We start from the raw sequence: 22,241 nt of genomic DNA, 5'->3' as shown, positions 1-22,241 counted from the left end.
CCTGAATTCTCTTTTACTTTGCTGGCGAGCGAGAGCCCCCTGTTAACAATTTACCAGCACACCCCTGTAAAGAATATCCCTGCGACTGTAACAGCTTACGAACAGGTGCCAGGTATACATTAAACAATGTCCCAGAGAGTGCTAATCCCTGCAAATGCACTGAACAGGTAGGTCGGTCCACTGGTGGGGGAAAACGGCAACTGTCAGCACCTACTGCTTCAAATGTCAGCTTAATGACATTATATCTGACTGGAAACCGATACAGCAGTTTTATTTGTGCATCTTTATTCATTTTTTTAAAAATAACTTACACTGACAGCATAGTAGGGAATGTAGAACAATCAAAGATTGACAAAAAAAGAAGCGAAAATGCTTTAAAACATGCCTTAATAACATTTCAGCTGTCGCACATATTCCCCAGTATGTTCCGTCATTAATAACATATGGAATCAAAGTATATTCAGACTAATAGCAATCTTACTGACAGGTTATTTTACTCAAAGAAAGGAGAAACAACATTGGAGTAACATGATCTGCCCTGTGAAGCCCCACCTATAACTTTAGGCTCCTTTGCGGTAACCCTACATAAACACCATTACAGTAGTCTATCCATGAAAAAGCTGAAGTGTGACAGACAGTAGCCAAATCCGCTGCACCAGCCAGAACTTAGAGAGTAATACGCAAGTCATAATCTGCCCCTCCATATATCAACCTGAAAATCTATACCTTTAGGCTCTGAACCTCTGATGACCACGTAGCAATGATTCTTTCCAAATTCACTTGCTCAAGAAAACCGGGGTCAGCTCTTCCCACCACACTGCTTCACAATATCCTCTATTGCATGCAAATCTATTTCATGAATATTCATTGTGGGTACCTTGAAAACCGACTGGCTGGGGTGTCTCTAGCATCAGGTTTGGGAACCACAGGCATAGTCAAATCATATCATGGAGAAAAAGACCCCTGAGACTAAGAAGCTGCTCTCCAGCAGAACTTTCACTTTCCACCAAACATTCAAAATGGTGCCTAGCCACTTGGTTGGTGTTCTGTTGTTCCCTGATTTGACATTGGATCTTTGAAAGAACTGATCTCCAATTCAAGCATGACCAATTCAGAACCACCTATTGTGGTTGCTGATCCAAATAGGATCTCATCCAGGACAACACTGTCCCTGACAATCCAATCATCTCTAGCTCGTTTAACAGAATTGAGTGCTACACCGTATTGAATCATTGATGATTTGTTGAAACCCTCTGCTCAGTGTGCTGCTGCGGCTAAGAAAGCAAATAGAATGTTAGGTATTATTAGGAAAGGAATGGAAAACAAAACTGAGGATGTTATAATGCTTTTATATCGGTCCATGGTGCGACCGCACCTCGAATATTGTGTTCAATTCTGGTCGCCGCATCTCAAAAAAGATATAGTGGAATTAGAAAAGGTGCAGAGAAGGGTGACGAAAATGATAAAGGGGATGGGACGACTTCCCTATGAGGAAAGGCTAAAGCGGCTAGGGCTCTTCAGCTTGGAGAAAAGACAGCTGAGGGGAGATATGATAGAGGTCTATAAAATAATGAGTGGAGTGGAATGGATAGACGTGAATCGTTTGTTTACTCTTCCCAAAAATACTAGGACTAGGGGGCATGCGATGAAGCTACAAAGTAGTAAATTTAATACAAATCGGAGAAAATGTTTCTTCACTCAACGTGTAATTAAACTGTGGAATTCATTGCCAGAGAATGTGGTAAAGGCGGTTAGCTTAGCAGAGTTTAAAAAAGGTTTGGACGGCTTCCTAAAGGAAAAGTCCATAGACCATTATTAAATTGGACTCGGGGAAAATCCACTATTTCTGGGATAAGCAGCATAAAATATATTGAACTTTTTGGGGATCTTGCCAGGTATTTGTGACCTGGATTGGCCACTGTTGGAAACAGGATGCTGGGCTTGATGGACCTTCGATCTGTCCCAGTATGGCAATACTTATGTACTTATATGTACTTGAGTACCAAGAGTTTCACTAATGTTCACTGTCATTCAAGACCTCCCTCCCCCCCCCAACAGAGATCATCAGCAAAGAGTCCGACTCTCTATTCCATGACCCCACTAAACCCTCATTGAGAAGCCCATTTCAACAGTGGTTTGATTTCAGTAGCATTAAGGTAGTCTGGAAAAATTCCCAATGCCACTGTCAAATATTAGTACCAGACTTTTTTCATCAGCTGGGTCAGACAGGGTAAATCCCACCCTACCTGCATTGTACCACTATCTATCTCCTTGGTTCAGCAAAAGAAAATGATCCCAACCCAGACAATACAACTCCTGCATCCTTTCTATCCCATTTTCCCTTTTATCCCTCTTCATCCATGCATCTACACTATGCTGTACCCAAGCCTCAGTCCCTATAGGTTATAAAACCGCAGAGTTCTTCAGAAATAATGCATCAAAATCCTTACAGAACCTCCATGAAAAGTCCTTCTGGTCAGCAGTTAGCTTCTTCCTTATCATGGGGTGTTTACCCTGAATAATTCCTAGGAATGATTAGCATTCGAGTCTGCTGCTTCTGATATTCCTTCTTCCACATCTGGATCACTTTAGAACACACTGTGGCCTGAAATTTGCACCCCTGTAAGGCCCATTTCCTAGCTGCCCATGTTAAAATCCAGAAATCCTCCATGAACTGGAAAGTTGCCCTTCCCTCCGCCCCTGAGTGAGTGTTTCACATTTCCAAACCATTTCTTTGTGCTCCATGTGAACCATTCTTACTCCCTTCTCCCCCTCAAATACACCTGTGAATGGCCAAAGAGTGGCACCAAGCCGCTCTGTGTCCAATTCCTTAAAATTCATCCTTGAAAATATTCTACGAGCATGTTCCTACAAAAATCATTTTGTCCCGTCCCCATTATTGCACTGTGTAAAAAATCACTCTTTCATCCCACCATGGTACCTCCTCCAGGTATCCACTCCCACAGTTAAAAGGTATTTTTACTCTGCAAACATACCAAGTCCAGAATACTACCTGTACAACAGGTAGGGCTAGATACCAACTGGTCTAATCCAATAATCCAATCTAGTCTCTTAGGGGGTACTCTTACCCTCTCCCATTCATCTCCCCAAATCTGTATTAAAATATCCCAAAACAATCAAATTGCTCCATAACACGAACAAACCCTCCAACATAACCACCCCAGACTACACCCTCCCTATCTCAGATAGCCTGAAAATACTCTGAGTTACAATCGATCAAAATCTCACACTTGAGAGCCAAGCGAAAGCTACAACAAAGAAAATGGTCCACTCTATGTGGAAACTCAAAAAAGTGAAACCATTGTTCCCGAGGGAAATATTTCGTAAATTGGTACAATCAATGGTAGTAAGCCACCTAGTCTACTGCAATGGAATCTATGCAGGATGCAAAGAACAAATCCTAAAGAAACTCCAAACTGCCCAAAACACAGCAGCCAGACTCATATATGGAAAAACAAGATTCGAAAGCGCAAAACCCCTACGAGAAAAACTACACTGGCTCCCAATCAAAGAACGTATTTCATTCAAAATCTGCACCCTTGTTCACAAAATCATCAACGCTGAAGCCCCAGGATACATGTCAGACCTCATAGACCTCCCAATCAGAAACACATCAAGATCAACACGAACATACCTAAATCTCCACTACCCAAGCTGCAAAGGACTCAAATACAAATCAACCTATGCATCCGGCTTCTCCTATATAAGCACACAACTATGGAACGCACTACCAAACGCCATGAAAACAACATATGACCACCTAAACTTCCGGAAACTACTAAAAACGTACCTGTTCAAAAAGGCATACCCGAACGACCCAACTTAAATGCCTCAACTCTGCAACACAACAAAACCAAAGCTCGTTTGGACATAAATGACCTCTTCCTCCTTATGATTCCTAAATCTGTCACGCACAAACTTTACTGTACCACAACTTCACTTTAGATTTGTTCATACCGATATTGGCGATCGCCTCTATGGTATTATATAAGCCACATTGAGCCTGCAAATAGGTGGGAAAATGTGGGATACAAGTGTTACAAATAAATAAATAAATTACAATTCCAGGGATATCTCACAAACCAACCTCCCCGGGTCTTATGTAATACCAGCAACCCAACCCCGGGGATTTCCAAATCCATAGATAAAGACACTCTTCCCCCTCCACTTTACATACTGCCACTCAACTAATTAACAATTGTCTTGAATATAACCAGCATCAGCCTCCTCACCCCCCCCCCCCCCCATCTGTTTGAGAATGAGCCACAGCCACATACCCCTCTGGTACACCTCCCAAATTGCAAAAAAGTGATCTACAAAACTGTCCACTCTGCAGACTTCACTTACCTAGGAACCAAATGGTGGAACTCCTTACCACCCAAAATAAGAAATAAACAGGAATGCACTAGATTCTGCAAAATCCTCAAATCGTTCCTATTCAAACAAACCCTCACAAAGAACAACCATATCTCAAACAATTAATTATTACCTGAATTGGTTATTACTCTGTTTACCATTAACCTTCTCTTTGCTTCATTCATAATAGATTTTCTAAAGGTTAAACATCCATAGTTATCCCAGTATGTTTATGATACTGTATTGTAAAATTGGATTCTTACAATATGCATTATTCTTTGTTATGTATCCTATACTGTTTATTGTTAGCCACATTGAACTGAAACTTGTTTTGGATAAGTACATAAGTACATAAGTAGTGCCATACTGGGAAAGACCAAAGGTCCATCTAGCCCAGCATCCTGTCACCGACAGTGGCCAATCCAGGTCAAGGGCACCTGGCACGCTCCCCAAACGTAAAAACATTCCAGACAAGTTATACCTAAAAATGCGGAATTTTTCCAAGTCCATTTAATAGCGGTCTATGGACTTGTCCTTTAGGAATCTATCTAACCCCTTTTTAAACTCCGGGATATAAATGTCACAAATAACTAAATGTGGCTGGGCTCTGCCCATTTGCCAGCAAACAGGCAGCATTGCCAATAACCAGGGGTGTATCTATGTGGGGCCACGGGGGCATGGGCCCCTGTAGATTTGGCCCTGCCCCCCCCCGCCGCCAACCCCTTCGACCCCCCCTCCCGCCGCCAACCCTCCCCCACCGGGTACCTTTGCTGGTGGGGGTCCCCAACCCCCGCCAGCCGAAGTCCTCTTCTCCGGGGCGGCCGAATTTTCTCCGGCGCAGCCGTGTTGCTGATCTGCAAGGACAGGCTTCTGTTTCTGTGAGTCTGACGTCCTGCGTCAGACTCACAGAAACAGAAGCCTTCCCTTGCAGATCAGCAACGCGGCCGCGCCGGAGAAGAGGACTTCGACAGCAAAGGTACCCAACGGCGGCAGCAGGGGAGGGTTGGCGGCGGTGGGAAGAGGGGGTCGAAAGGGGCAGTGGCGGGAAGAGAGGGTCAAAAGCATTGGCGCTGGGGGGGGGGGGGGTCAAAGGTGGTGGTGGCGGCGGGGAGGTAAAAATGGTGAGTTTTTTTTAAATGGTGGAGGGGGGGTCGGCGGCACCGGGGGGGGGGGGGGGTCTAAAATGTGCCCCCTCACCTCGGACTCTGGACCCCCCTCCCGCCGAAGCCTGGCTATGCCCCTGCCAATAACAGAAAGCTTCCGAAATCTTCATTCATTGGATCTTTTCAGGTCAATTTGGGGTTCATTGTTATGTGTTTAAATGTAGCCATGCAGACAGGACACAGCTGAGGGAAGGTCCCAAATGCAGGCAGAGGCTGCTTGTTTCACTCACTGCTGCTGTGTCACTTGACAGCAAAAGCACTTTCAGGACCTGGGGGGGGGGGGTACACGGGGAGAGGGAGAGATGCGCAGAGGGGGCAGGGGATAGAGACAGAGGCAGCGGGATAGATGCTGTCTGGACAGGAGAGGAAGGAATAGGGGGAGGGAAATATGCTGGGTCCATTGGGGAAGGGTATAGGGGGAGGAGAGATGCTGAATCTACCAGGTGGGATGGGAGGGAGATTGAAATGCTGGATCCGTCCAGGAAGGGGGGGAAAGAAAGAGAGGGGGGAGGTGTTAGACCCAGGAGGTGTGGAGAGAGAAATACCAGTTGGGAGGGGGGGGGGGGTTGGAGATAGGGAGAGACAAAGGACCCAGGAGGGAGAGAGAGATGCTAGCAGACCATTGGGGAGGGGGGTAAGGGAGAGACAGGGAGAGATGCTGGCCCCAGGATGGGTTGTGTGGGAGGAAGGGAAGAGAAGGGAGGAACAGGGACACAGAAAAGAGGCACTGGGCATGGAGGAAGTATAGGGACAGGCGGATATAGAAAGGCAATACTGGAAAAGGGAGGAATAGGGACATGGGGGAAATGCTGGAAATAGAGGGAGGACAGGGACTCTGAGAGGGCAGATCCTGGACATGGGGGAAGCTTAAAAACTACTTATCAACTAACTAACTTTTGCAAATCCCTGAAGACCCACCTATTCAACAAGGCATACCAACAAGACCAGCAACAACAAATGTAATACATCGCAACCTTACCTATTATCAACAATGTTCTTGCTTATATTTACTTGTTTAAATTTCGATTATGCTATTCTGTATGTAACACTAACTGTTATCTATAAATCTACCATCTACCAATAACGACACATTGTAAGCCATATTGAGCCTGCAAAGAGGTGGAAAAATTTGGGCTAGAAAATGCAATAAATGAATAATAAATAAGATAGGGACACAGAGGGCAGATGCTGTGGGGTGGGGGGGGGGGGTGAATAGGGACACAGTCACATAAAGGAGATTCTGGAAGGATGGGTAATGGACACAGAGGGGAGATGGATGGTGGACATGGTGACAGAAGAAATGTTAAATGAACAGAAGACTCTGCAAAGGCAGAAAAAGAGAAATGCAGAAAAGAGACACTGGGATGGTTGTAGAGGTGCGGGGGTGGGGTGGGGGTAGGCTGCAACAATAGGTATGGCAAGAAACGGGGTGGGACATGGGGGCGGGACAAGGGAGGGGCATGAAAAAAGGTAGGTGTCTGTCAAAAAAGTTGGCAACCAACTGCACCAAGGGGTTGACTTTAGCTGCTAGGGGTTGAGGCAATCATTTTAAGGCCTCTCCACTACAGGCCCATGAGACGAAGAGGCACAGCATGACCTGGCGGTGGAGGGGGGGGGGGGGGGGGGGGTCGCTAATGTGCAGATCCCCAGGGTAACATGAGATTAGGTAGGTATAACAGTTCAACAAGGGCTGTTTCTGCAGTTACTGCACCGGGCAGTTCTCCCCCACCACTTTTTGATTTGTCCCTTGCATTGGCTTGTTGGTGCTTCTGGTCCAGGGAGCAGTACTTAAGTGCCCTTGAAATGTGCTTGGCTAGGAAGGAGCTTCAGCCCCACAGCACACTGCTCTGACAACATGTCACCACGTCCTCATTAATTCACAGATCCACTTAACATTTTCTGTAACTCATGCAAGAATGTGGAAAGCTATTCAAAGCCTTTATTCAAAGGGAACAAAGGGACACGTAAAAAGAACATGAAATTACATACATTGTTCAAAAGAATGGCACTCCAGATGGGGGCAGGGGTGAGGGTTGGGGTCAGCGCATTGACACTCAGGATTGCCTCTTACTGAGCGTCCCCCCCCAATCCCAGGATGGAATTGCTCCTTTAACTACAGGGGGGGGGGGGGTAATTTTCAACGCCATTTAGCCAGGTTGAACCTGGCTGAAAATCACCCTCTCGAGATGCAGCCAGCAGGAGGAGGAAAACAACTCTTGCATGTTTCATTTTCAAATGTATGCATGCAAATTTCCTTCCTTCCCTCCCTCCTCCCCCCTGCTGCCCACACAAATAGCAGATGCAAAGTAGGGGGATTATTTTGACATACTGGCTTTCCACTTGCCAGCCTTCAAACGTGGGTACTTTTTCTTGCAAAATGTGCTAAAACTGCCTGTCTAGCATGCAACAACCCAGGGTATTCAACAATCACCCTTATAGGCAATGTCCCATATAGCACAGTCAAAAATCTGCAAACAGCCATGTAAAGCTCAACTTTCAGACCACACTTAGACATTCACTGCTGTGTCCCACATCCACGTCCCAGGATCCTGCAGATCGAAAAGTACGCATACACTGTGCTCAGCGCAGAGTTATGCACGGAAAGAAAAATGGGTGTAAAAAGGTGTTCTGGGACCAGGGCCACTAGGTGTAGATTCGAGAAATGATGTCCAAAGTTAGGCGCCGGGAAGCTCTGTGTGCAAAAACATTTCACGCCTAACTTTGGGTGCGAACATTTACTCCTGTCAAAGGCTGGTGTCACTCAACTGATGGCAGCGAAGTACGCAAATGCGGGTTTTCTATAACATCAAGCTTAATTTGTAGGAACACCCCTGGACCGTCCACGCCTCTCCCATGGCCACACCCCCTTTGGAGTTGAGCACTATGAAATTTAGGTGTTCGTGTTATATGATGGGTCATAGGGCAGATCTGTACATAACTCCTAAATGCTACCAATTAAGTGCTTGTTAATGTCTGTAATTGATTATCATCTAATTAGCTCATTAGTTTATGTGCAGATTTGTGATCTGTGCCCAAATTTTGTGTATCGAAGTTTGGGCGACCTACGCAGAATGTGAGGGCATGTGAGCAGAAGAACATAAGAGTAACCATCCTGGGTCAGACCAATGGTCCATCTAGCCCAGTATCCTGCTTCCAACAGTGGCCAAATCCAAAGAGTAGCAAGATTCCAGAATCCCAATTAGTAGCAACATTTTGGAATCTCAAAGAGTAACAATATTCCGGAATCCCAAAGAGTAACAAAATTCGGGTGGTGGACTTTGGTCCTGGGGAACTGAGGAACTGAGTTCAATTCCCACTTCAGGCACAGGCAGCTCCTTGTGACTCTGGGCAAGTCACTTAACCCTCCATTGCCCCATGTAAGCCGCATTGAGCCTGCCATGAGTGGGAAAGTGTGGGGTACAAATGTAACAAAAATAAAAAATCCCAAATAGTAGCAACATTCCGGAATCTCAAAGAGTAACAATATTCCGGAATCCCTAATAGTAGCAGCATTCTATGCTACCAATCCCGGGCAAGCAGTGGCTTCCCCCATGTCTATCTTGATAATAGACTATGGACGCTTCCTCTAGGAAAACCCAGATGCACTAACGCCGTTACCACATCATCCGGAAGCAAGTTCCAGAGCATAACTATTCTTCGAGTGAAAAATATTTCCTCCTATTTGTTTTAAAAGGTGGTGTTAATATGGGAGGGGCCTGTCAGGGGCGTTCTGACTATCATTGCACACACTTTACAGAATAGTTTACACACCCACTGCCACATTTTGGTGCCACCATTTAAACCAGCCGTAGACATTGAGTAAGTGGTGCCAGCTAACGTTGGCTCATAACTGTGGACTTACGCTGGTAATTATACAACAGATTTGGTGCTCAACTCTGCCATTATAGAATAGAGCCCAGTGGCTCTTAACCTTTAGTAACCTATGTAGAATTTACCCCTAGATGTATAAGTGTTCAGTATTGGCACCTAAATGAACCAATTAACCGTAGTAATTGACATTAATTAATTACAATTTAATTTAATTCTGGCACTTATAATCCAACCTGACCCACTATTTTGGATGGGCCCAGAGTTAACTTAAATGGGCCATTCAACAGCATGTCACTCCACAGCCCCCTCCCCAGAGATATATATATTTTTAATTATAGATTTTTTCACCTACCCCACATCAACATCTCTCTTCCTCTGCAGTGTCCCAGCATTTGCCTGCCCATCGCTAAATCCCTTCCCTCCCTGGTGTACCTTTCAGGCGTCCCTGGTGCCTGCAGTGATTTGATTATTGCTGCCTGCACCAGCCCTGCCGGCTTCCATCGGCCGGGTCTCGACAGACAGGAAATGATGAAAACGAGGGCGGGACCTGGCTGATGGAAGCTTGCAGGGCCAGTGCAGGCAGCAATAATTGAATCACTGCAGGTGTCGGGGATGCCTGTAAGGTACACTAGGGAGGGACAGGGTTCAGTGATGTGCGGGCAGGTGCCAGGATGCCACAGAGGAGGAGAGACGTTGATGTGGGGTGCCACCACTGAGTGGGCCTGAGCCAAGAATAGGTGGGCCTGAGCCCACCCATAGCTACGCCATTGCTATAGTCCACTTAACTATCAAGTTCAAAGCGGAGAACAATGTCACATTATAAGCAAGTACTATGTCTGTCCCTAGGCTCCCAATCTTAGGGAATTATTTTTTTTGTAACTGAGGCAATGGAGGGTTAGGTGACTTGCCCAGGTTCACAAGAAGCTAAAATTGGAATTGAACCCAGGATGCCAGGATCAAGGCCTGCAGGATTAGCACTCATTAACATGTGTGCGTGTGTGCATCTGGCTGCCTGCTATTCTATAAAGCACGGTGCATAACTCTACTAGCGTGTAACTCGAAAGGGGGTGTGGCCATGGGAGGGGCATGCGTGTGCTGGGGTGTTAGAAAATACTGCCTCAAAGCGCCTCACTCAGGCACCAGCATTTACACCAGGTTTCAGCAGATCAGTGGCGTAGCTAGCATACTTGACACCCGGGGCCGACCTTTTTTAACACCCCCCCCCCCATGAAAAAATTATTTTTAGCAATAATCATGAAATGTAGATAAATGGTCAGAAAAGAAATAGAAGTAAACCTTTTCTTTTATTGAAACTTGCATATGTAATCATGCCAGACAAAGGATGAATGAAGCTGGTGGATTGTTTTAGGTAAAATAGGGAGGCGTCCTTGCCTGGCTGGTTGTGCCTTAACAAGTAAGTGTGTGTCATCAGACGATAAATAAATAAATAAAATAGAAGAAACATTTGTTGGAAGCATGAAAGGTAACTGTGAGTTACCGTACTGAAAGGGTACCACTAACCTCAGTAGACGGAGAGCATCTGATGCACGGATGTGAAGGACAGGTTATGAACTGGTCTCGATAAAGTCGGTACTCTGCAACAGTATTGGAACAGTAAAAGTGAACCCGCAGTTTATAGAGAATCGTTTTTATGTGATTGGCGCACAGGGGGAGGAAGCCGTTTAGTCCAGATGGGCTGGAGCCGGAGATGGAGCAAACTTCCACGTGGCGGAAGACTGGAAGTGGAAGGTGCGCGCCGGCGCTGCGGAATAAGCGAGGGGAAGGGAACTCAGGAGGCAGGCCGCTCCAAACAAGAACTGACGGTGGGGCAAAGTTAGGACACTGCGACACCCCCCTACCGGTTGCACCCGGGGCGGACCGCCCCCACCGTCCCGCCCTTGCTACGCCACTGCAGCAGGTGTACGTGTAGCTGTGAAAAATGGCTGCTGACTGCGATTCTACGGAGGACGCAAATCCTTTAGCGAATGGCGCTCAGATTTCTTTCCAGTGGCATTTATAGAAATCCCCCTAGGGGGTTAATCTATACCTGTCTACCTATATGGCAACCGCTGTATAACAGAAATACTAGCGTAATTTTGTATAGCCACGTTTCATATTATGTTATGTTAATAGGGCTTTATCACTCTCCAATTCTCTTACGTAAGATTGAAGACAAGTTACAATTGCTCAGAAAGTAAGAGACTGATAACAACTATCAAGAATTACAAATAAAAACAAATTCAAACAACACACAATACCATAACCCCCAGGGCCTAGTGAACAAGTACATTTTCAGGGCTTTATGGATTAAAAAGTTATTATGTAATGAGCGAAGCTGAAAATGACGTTTATTCCATACTGAACTGGGGCAAAAAAAGAGAAAGATTTAGGGAAAAAAAAAACAGTTTTAAACTGTTCACCCTTAACAGAAGGAAAAGCTAACCACAAATAACAAAGTCGTCCTAGACTTTAATAGGTCCACCTGGACCGGATGGTAGACTTCCGATGGCTTCCAATCAGATACCGCATTCAATTCAAGCTTCTCCTTCTTACCTACAAATGCACTCAGTCTGCTGCCCCTCACTACCTCTCTACCCTCACCTCCCCTTACGTTCCCGCCCGTAACCTCCGTTCACAGGATAAATCCCTCCTCTCAGTACCCTTCTTCACCACCGCCAACTCCAGGCTCCGCTCATTCTGCCTCGCCTCACCCTATGCTTGGAACAACCTTCCTGAACCCTTACGCCAAGCCCCCTCCCTGCCCGTCTTCAAGTCTTTGCTTAAAGCCCACCTCTTCAATGCTGCGTTCGGCACCTAACCCTTACCGTTCAGTGAATCCAGACTGCCCCAATTTGACTGCCCCTATCGGACCGACCGTTCACTTGTCTATTAGATTGTAAGCTCTTTGAGCAGGGACTGTCTCTCTTTGTTAAATTGTACAGTGCTGCGTAACCCTAGTAGCGCTCTAGAAATGTTAAGTAGTAGTAGTAGTATTACATATAGCAGTGATTTAACCAGAGCTGAGATTGTGATGTCATAATGCCTCATTCCACCAATGCCTAAGAGCCAACCTCATCAGTGATGTCACAATGGCTTGATTGTCCTATATTTGTCTCACTCTTATCTATTAGATTGTAAGCTCTTTGAGCAGGGACTGTCTCTCTTTGTTAAATTGTACAGCGCTGTGTAACCCTAGTAGCGCTCTAGAAATGTTAAGTAGTAGTAGTAGTAGACACCCCAGCGTATTGAAAGAACTCAAATATGAAATTGCTGATCTGCTGCTAGCCATCTGCAACCTGTCGTTAAAGTCGTCTGTAGTACCTGAGGACTAGAGGGTGACCAATGTGACGCCAATTTTTTTAAAGGGTTCCATGGGTGATCCAATTAATTATAGACCGGTAAGCCTGACTTCATTGTCGGGCAAAATAGTGGAAACTATTATAAAGAATAAAATTACAGAACACGTAGACAAACATGGCTTAATGGGACAGAGTCAGCATGGGTTCAGCAGAGGGAAGTCTTGCCTCACCAGTTTGCTTCATTTCTTTGAGTACATGAATAAACACGTCGATAAAGGTGAACCAGTTGATGTAGTGTATCTAGATTTTCAGAAAGCTTTTGACTCCTGAGAATATTAAAGCGTCATGGGATAGGAGGCAATGTTCTGGTGTGGATTAGGAATTGGTTATTGGACAGAAAACAGAGAGTCAGGTTAAATAGCCATTTCTCTCAATGGAGGAGGGTGAATAGTGGAGTGCCACAGGGATCTGTACTGGGACCAATGCTATTTGACATATTTATAAATGATTTGAAAATCGGAATGGCGAGTGAGGTGATTACATTTGCGGATGACATGAAACTATTCAAAGTTGTCAAAATGCATGCAGATTGTGAAGAATTGCAAGAAGACCTTAGGAAACTGGAAGACCTGGGCATCCAAATGGCAGATGAAATTTAATGTAGACAAATGCAAAGTGAAGCGCATTGGGAAGAATAATCTGAATCATAGTTATCTAATGCTAGGGTCCACTTTAGGAGTCAGCACTCAAGAAAAAGACCTAGGTGTCATTGTAGACAATACGCTGAAATATTCTGCCCAGTGTGCGTTGGCGGCCAAAAAAGCAAACAGGATGCTAGGAATTATTAGGAGAGGGATGCAAAATAAGACCAAAAATATTATATTGCCTCTGTGCGACCTCACCTTGAACTGGTAACCATCTTCAGGGCAAGTACCATCCAGAAACTTAAGCACTAAACAAAGGGTATCCAACAAAGGGGTTACGTGACCCCACTGAGATTTCTGAAATATCAGCTGTGCACCTGAGGTTTTAATCATCTGAATTTTAGAGAGCTGCTTAGAAGACAGACCCAAATAGAGACCGTTTCCATAATCCAATAATGATAGAATTGTCAATTGCACAATAAACCTAAAACGATCAGCTAGAAAGTAGAATCTCAACAAACGTAGCTGTTTCAACTTGAAATAATGCGTTTCTGATTAATCTGTGATTCCATGTTCAATGAGGAGTCCATAATCACTCCCAAGACTCTGGAGGTCCTCTTTACCCTAACATGAGGCCTATCATCACCCAAAATCACCTGTGGAATCATAGTTGAATTCATAGAAAACCATTACGAGAGCCATAGAGCGCCATCAATACACATCTATAGTAAGTTATAAATTCCATGCGTGTGTATCCGTCCAGACTCTGCCTATATGACTCCTCCCTGTGATATCCGCCGTTGAGATTGAGCGAAAATTTGTCCAGCGATCCTGAAGCAGAACACGAATTCGTAACACTGGCCGCCGTTGATCACGGTTAAAATCAACAAAGAAGCACAGAGACCGACTTTTCATTGAGCTAAGTTTGTTTGAATATTGTTTAGCCAATTTAAAGATATCACATAGAGGTTTTTGGCCGATGATAAGGAAGTCCAACCCCCGATTGACTTTTTCATATGTCAAGGGGTTTCTCGAGGCCTTTTCCTCTTAACGAGTATTTACTTAAAGTAATACTGTTTTGAGTACCTAAACAACAATTTTTGACGCTCCTCCCTGTAAAACATGCACTACGTAAGGTATACGCACATTTACAGAACAGTGATTCAGTGAGGTTTTGGCATTTAAACATGATGTGACACCATATATGCAATTATACTAAATGATAAGTATAGGTCATGCCCTGACAGAAAGAGGCCACTACAGGGTGCTCTAATATTGAAGAGGCTTGTGTTATCCTGTAGAGGCCACTAGAGGGAGCCCTGCCTCACTGACAACCCAGATAGAGATAGAGGCTGGGGGGAGGGGAGGATATTACCCTTGATAAGTTGAAAAGGGGAGGGCCCGTGGCAGAGGGAAGGAAGTAGTCCCGTTTAAGAGGTGAGAATGGAATAAAGAGTTCTGGACTTTTCTAGAACCTGGAGAAGGAGTCCAGAGGGGGTGGGGTTTGCAATACACAGCCCTTTTAAAGAAAAACTCCCTGGACCAAGGGGCAGTCAGAAGAGAAGGGGGAACCTGATTGGAGAACACAGGGAATGACTCCCAGTAGCCTAATCGGTGGACCAGTATAAGCTGAGAATCCCAGGGTGGAGAGCCAGAGAAAGCTGGGCCAGAAGCTGGTGAAAACAGGCAGAGAACCCAGGAACCAAGACCCTAAGGGAGAGGTCTAGGAAACTGAACAGGAGACCAAGTACTTACCTGTATCACCAGATATGCACAGACTTGAATTGCTGATGTAATGGAGAGAGCAGGGTACAGGAACACTGACTTTGTATAAGATTTGATACTAACAGCCAGGGGTGGAGGACAGGACCATATGGTGCAAGTTAATGTCCTGTCCAAGGGGAGGTGGCTGTTTAACTGAGACCCCCCAATTCTCCTGAAGGAGGGCTCAGTTGGAAGACTGATTTATAAACTGTTTTGAAGAAGAATTCACCCACAGAGTGGTTGGTGAAAACTAGATTGAGCTAATCTGCATAAAGGTAGAGCATAAAGGCTGCCTAATTTGCATACCATCGAAAGCTTGCTAACCTAGTATATTTATTCATGTGAAAGGTGCCAGAGGGTGTATGAGAAGTACCAGAACTGTTGTTTGATCCAGGGGTGGACAAGTCACCTTAAGAGTAAAGAGGTCCCCTATCCATGACACAGAAGGGAGATATCTCTGAGCAACTTCTTACCAAATCCAAAACAAAGTCATACACAAATTTAAAATTACAATCTATTACAAAATCATGTTCTAACAATTAATAAAACTCTCTGTCTAATGATCTCATAACATCCAACCCCATCACCTTTAAACATACACAATACCATAATGTCCTTTGTTTGATGTCAATAAGGTTGTTATATATTCATTGAAAGTTCCAAGTCTTTTGTTTATTCCAAAAACTTCCAAAATTATAGCGTACCCCTGATCAGGAGCGCTGAACTTTCAAGCAATACATCCATTGTAAATCCCATTAGACTCTGAAGAAGAACCACTGATCATTGGGGGAAGTATGGAATATCAGACATCAAGATTCATCCTCCCAACTTATACTTTAAAAATTCTTCTGGTCCCATACACACTGGCATGTTTGGTTTGGATTTGGTAAAAATATTGTATTAGCCAAGCGATATTGGAATATTGATGTATTCTGGCTAAATATTGAGAATTTAACCCTGAGTTTGGTACTGAGCAACTGGTTGTCTGCCCAGGGTTATTTGCTGAAGCTAGGTCCTAAATAGAGGACAGGAAGTGCTGTTGGGCCTAAGACCCATTATGCAGGGTTCTGTGACATGCAAAATTGGTCCATGGATACTTCCACCAAAAATGCACCAATTCTATGCATGTACTGTGGTCATCTGAAAACTGGCCCAATAGAAAGGAGTAGGTTGTGGTGAGTCTGTATAGGTGTAAGTTTGTTTGAGTGCATGTAGTATATTACACCCTGCTGTTCCTGTCTCTAGAAAGTTATAATGGAGCCTTTAGAAGTTCAATAGGTTGGCTCATCTGAATGATTGAGGTATAATTACCTCGGAAGGCGTCACGTGGCAGTATCTTGTCCCGTTCTTCCCATGAAATTCTCTGCATGAAGGATAAAGTTGACATTTTATATAATCCACTAGGGGAATGGTGAAGTCACCCTCCTTAATCCCTCTGCCCTGCCCTTGTTTATGGTGAGGAACATAACCCACCCCTCCCTGCGTGCAAATGTGTGTTTCTGAAAATCTGTGCAGTCAACCTTGTAGGTGTCCTGGACCACAGCATATACGCTGGAAGTGATGTTACAACCGGGATCTGAATGGTGTGTGTGTGTGAGTATGTGCCTGTGTTGGAAGCGTAACATGTGAGTTTCTGAATATCACCATTCCCTGGGCAACTCCCTGGTACATTGCCCTGAGTCCTGAGGTACTTAACTCATCCCAAAGATATTGGAGCTTGGCTCAGTGCCTCTGACCGTCTGATCCACACGTTTGTCAGGAGACTTTTCCTACTGAAAGAGGTGGATTTTTAATAGCTGCAGTCTGAGGAAATCCAGTTTCAAGACAAGCCGAAGCTGGTTGAAGAGAAATGTACTCCATGTCTCCCAGTGATACAAAAGCTTTGGAAAGAGAGGAGTGCTGGATACATCAGACGCCATGTGGGCTACCTCAGAACTTCTATCTGACCTCAAGGGAACGGTACAGGCTTAGCCACTTCATGAAATCTCAGCGTTAATTACAGTAATCCCATAATAAAGCCCTGATCTGCTCTTAATTAAATCCACTGCCATCCTGGGCTTGTTCTGGGACAGGCAGGGTCAGGGCAGGCTTTTTAGTTCTCTCCCACCCAGTTTCACTTCTGAACTTTATAATCCAATTCTTGTGGAATCACATTTACAAGTAGATTGCAAAAAAAACCAGGAGTGGATTAGCTGGCTTCTAATGACCTGGAGCCATTTGGATTTATTTCTCCCCCTTTCACAAACTCAGGATTCACAAATCATTCTTCAGCCTGAGTGAGCTCACAATTGAAGTTGTGCATAAGCAACATGGAGGGGGGGGGGGAGATGTGGAATTTGAACTCTGCAGTGATTGGCTCATAGCACGGTTCTCTATGTGCTAAGCTACAAGTGCTTTTGACACCGAGACCACTGAGATTCAGCTGGTTGGGCTGCACACCTCAGTCACTGTATTACTCCCATCCCCTGCTCTGGGGACTGTCTGCATGAGACATCTTTATTATGCTGTCGCATGCTTAGATATGAAAAACATGAAGAGAAAGCTGAGAACTATCAACACAAGGGAATTTTATTCACTCAATATGAATCTGAATTTCCAAGGCTGTAGAAATTTTGTACCTCACCATTTCAGCTGTGTTTCCTGAGAGATTCCCTTAGCTGCGTTCTCATTTTTTTTCCAGCGCACTCCCTAGAAACCCAAGCAGCCACTGTCAGAGGCTGCTCAGTACTGGGAAAGGAAATAGGGGACAGTGATCTGCATGGAGGGAAGATATTTTCATTTAAAGGCAGACTATCAAAACAAACGCCATAAACTTGGGAAACAGGGCATCTCTGGGTAAGCGGCCAATGCCCTAGGCAAGGTGGACCTCCACTCCAATCACACGAGTACTCAAGCACATTCTAAGCAACTCCTAACTAAAATAAAGTCTGATCTCCCACACTCTCTTCTCATCAGGCCATCTTCCCTCACAGCCTCTCCCCCACCTCACTTTCTCTATCCCTCTTCCCCAACCCATCTTCTTCCCCAAAATACATTGACCCAACACAGCCAATCTCAACCCCTGCCAGCCTCTCCTACCAGTGGGCTTCCACCATCCCCTCTCTACCTCTCCCCCCCCCCCAAGCTAGCCCATCTCCAGGTCTGTTAATCTGCCCTCACTGCCACAGTCTTGCCAGTGATACCCAAACCTCTGTGCTGTTCTCACACTGTTGAAAGACTACCTCGGGAGTCCCAGCTACCAGATAGTTCAAACTCATTGTGAACCACGTACAGCCGGTACAAAACCAGAGAGCTGTTTCAGAGGCAGCATGAGCTGCACAGGCTCTAGGGGAAGGGGGGGAGTATGTATTGGGGAGCAGTCAGGGAACCCCACTTAAGATAGATGGGAGCCACCAGTGTGTCCCTGGTGTTATAATGAAGAAAACTGCCCTAATGATCAATCCACAGAATACTCCAAACCAGAAATATAAAATTTTCTGAAGTAAAGGTTAGAAAAATCACAGCAAACACTTTGCAAGCTTTCACAGTCCAGTCTTCACAGAAATTCATAGTTGAAAAGCAGAAAAATATCAGATCCAGACAAAATCATTCCTCGAGCTTCTTGAGTTAATGCAAGAAAGAGGGGGCTTCTTGGAGAGCCCCACTTGGAAACTCTTCAAATGCCTGGTTGAATCCAAGCAGCTGCCCGTGTTTCAGTGCCAAGAAGAGACACACACCTTCCAAACTCGGTAGACTGTTGAAGCCCTCTTGAACCTCTTTCAAGCTCCTGAGCAGTAGAATTGAGCACCTCACCTTCTGAATGGTTCATCTGAGGAATGTCCCTCAGATCCCTGGAGTCTGGAGAGTTATAGCAATTTGTTGCCTCTCATGCAAGCCACTCCTTCTGTGCACAGCCTGTGGCTAATGGAGTCATCTTTTATACCTGTCTCTATCCTGGGGGTTGGATGCCCCGACACCCTGGGAAACATCCCCTTGTTTTACAAATACACAGAGAAATTGCATAGTATGAAGGTGTTCTCCCAAAGCAGGGGCATAGCCAGACCTCAAGGTGGGAGGGGGCCAGAGCCCAAAGTGGGGGGGCACATTTTGGTCCGCCACCTTGCCGCCCCCCATCCGCTGCCCTGCTGCTCTCCACCCACTGCCGCTGTTGTACAAACCTTGCTTGGCAGGGTCTCCAACCCTCGCCAGCTGAAGCACCACCGCAGCACATACCTTGGCTGGTGGGGGTCCCGCTGCACTGCCTGCCCTGCTCTCTCTTCCCCTCGCATCCGGCATACTCATTTTCATAAAATGAGCGCACTGGACCTTGAGGAGAAGAGAGAGCAAGGCAGACAATGTGATGGTGCCGAAGACCAGCGCTGGACGAAGGCTTCAGCTGGCGGGAGTTGGGGACCCTCGCCAGCCAAACCAGGGGCCAAGAACAAATTTGGGGGGCCCAGGCCCCAGTGGCCCCCCATAGCTACACCACTGTCCCAAAGTAAAGGTATGTCCTTGGAGTAGGTGGATTAGTGATAACTCTGAACTCATCTGTACCTTTGCATTTTTAGACATCAAAGATGGGAACCTCACATTTATTTATTTGTACCCCACATTTTCCCACCTATTTGCAGGCTCAATGTGGCTTACATAGTACCGTCAAAGGCGTTTGCCCAGTCGGTGGATAACAAATATAAAGTTGTATAGTGATCGTATGAGGTATAAGTGAAGGGTCGGAATGGATGACGATTGCGTGTTGTCCAGTTCGATCATAGTCATGCTGTGTTGGTAGGTGAAGAGGGTTATGTGGGGTCGTTGGGGTAGGCCTTTTTGAAAAGGTTGGTTTTTAGTGATTTCCTGAAGTTCAAGTGGTCGTGGATTGTTTTCACAGCTTTTGGGAGCCCATTCCGTAGTTGTGCGCTTATGTAGGAGAAGGCGGCCGCGTAAGTTATTTTGTATTTCAGTCCTTTGCAACTTGGGTAGTGTAGGTTTAGGTAGGATCTTGACGATCTGACTTTGTTTCTTATTGGTAAGTCTATAAAGCAGATGAAATGTAATGTCGACAAGTGCAAAGTGATGCAGAAAGGGAAGAATAATCCAAACGATAAGCACTCGCTGCTGGACTCCATAAATGATCTGTACATTTCTAAGATAGTGGAGGTCTCAATGCACTTCATTGCTTAGGGTCCACGTAGGAGTTAATCCTGCCACAGGTACAGAGAAAAGCAACCAAAATGATAAAGGGGCTAGGGCTCTTCAGCTTGGAGAAAAGATGGCTGAGGGGAGATATGATAGTGGTCTGTAAAATCCTAAATTCTGTGGGATGCGTAAATAGGGAACCACTGTATAATCTCTCAAATAGTGCTACGAGGGGACACTCAATGAAGCTAATAAGTAGCACATTTAAAACAAATTGGAGAACTGAACACATAATCAAGATGTGGAATTTGTTGCCAGAGGATTTGTGCTAAGTGTCTAGCACAGCTGGCCATAAAAGGATTTTGGAGGAAAAATCTATAAACCATTATTAATCATGTAGACTTGGGAAAGCAGGGCTTATCCCTGGATGTAACAAGCAACAGATCGGCTCTTTGTTTACAAAGGCGCACTAGCGTTTTCAGCGCACCCTAACCATGTAGACACCCATGGGAATATCATAGGCGGCTACATGGCTAGCACACGCTAAGTTTTAGACCGAGCTAAAAACGCTATCACGCCTTTGTAAACAGGATCCAACATGTTTTGAAAAGCTGAAAACCAATCGCATATGCTTTTCATTGACGCATGTGTGTTCCAATGACCTGGATGCTTTAAAAATTGTATAATTGGATCATGAATGGGGTAGAAATCTAGTAAAATATTTTATGGTGTCATATAAACTAGCATTTTAAAACGGGTTCAGGAGAAAACGCTAACCACACTGAATTAAAAAATAGTTACAATTGATTAAACATTCCGAATAAAATAATGATGAATGCAAACCCGGAATATCATGTATAAGGAATTCCAATGATGTATCTAAGCACCAAGTGTAATTAAAAGTGCAAATGTGTTTATTAACAAGGAACAAAACCCAGCTTAATGATTGTGTGTTCATCTACTGTATTTTTTTAAATATAAAAAAAACAATATATTTCCAGAAATAAAAACTTACCTATCGTGAACAGCAACAACCAAAAAAGGAAGCTATTACAGAAAAATGTATTACAAAAAATAGAAAATCTACATCCTGATTCAGTCCCCACAGGGTAATGGTATTAAACATAAAAATAAACCCTTGTTCAACTCTCAGCAGCAAATTATCTATATTTTCTCCTCTTCATGAAGGCTGCGGTACAGACAGAACAAAAAAAAAGGATAGTCTTGAAATGAATGTGCTTTTTCTGTAAAGTGCTCTACTAAAGGTTTAGCTTTTATTTGCCTTTTAAAATATCTCCTGTGTTCAGTCGGCCTAGTTTTAAATTTATGTTTTCTTTTCTCAGAATTCAAAAATGCATTAAAATTAATCCAATAACAAAGAAGTCACCTAATTTTCCATATTTTGTTTTATTTCTTCAGCTTTATGAACATGGGCTACCGCACTACTGTATCCTAAACTAAAAACAAAAGGGTTTCAGCGGGCAGGAGAGGCACATCCGTGGTTAACCTCTGCTGAGTTGGATGGGTGATGCCAGTAAATGTCTCTGCAAACCAGCCATTCTCTAACTGACTAAGTTAGGGTTGTTCTGGGGGCAGATTCCGGGAGTGGAGGAGTGGCCTAGTGGTTAGAGTGGTGGACTTTGGTCCTGGGGAACTGAGGAACTGAGTTCGATTCCCACTTCAGGCACAGGCAGCTCCTTGTGACTCGGGGCAAGTCACTTAACCCTCCATTGCCCCATGTAAGCCGCATTGAGCCTGCCATGAGTGGGAAAGCACGGGGTACAAATGTAACAAAACAAACAAAACAACTCAGTCAGTTAGTGGTGATACTCAGTCCATTCGCTGGCTGAGCAAGCTCAAAAGTTTAGGTCAGGAAAAAGACTGGTCTTAATAGCGGCCAGTGCCTGGTTAACTTCTGGGTTAACGTGCATACATGGATCCATGCCGGGAGCTGTACATGATCCAGCACTGAATATCTGGGATTAGTTGAGCCCGCAGCTAAGTCGTTTATAATCGTGGGCTGAATATTACGCCAAACATTCTCTTTT

This window comes from Microcaecilia unicolor, chromosome 7 (assembly GCF_901765095.1).
Source record: "Microcaecilia unicolor chromosome 7, aMicUni1.1, whole genome shotgun sequence".
Lineage (NCBI taxonomy): Eukaryota > Metazoa > Chordata > Amphibia > Gymnophiona > Siphonopidae > Microcaecilia > Microcaecilia unicolor.
Note: the sequence above shows the minus strand (reverse complement) of the source record.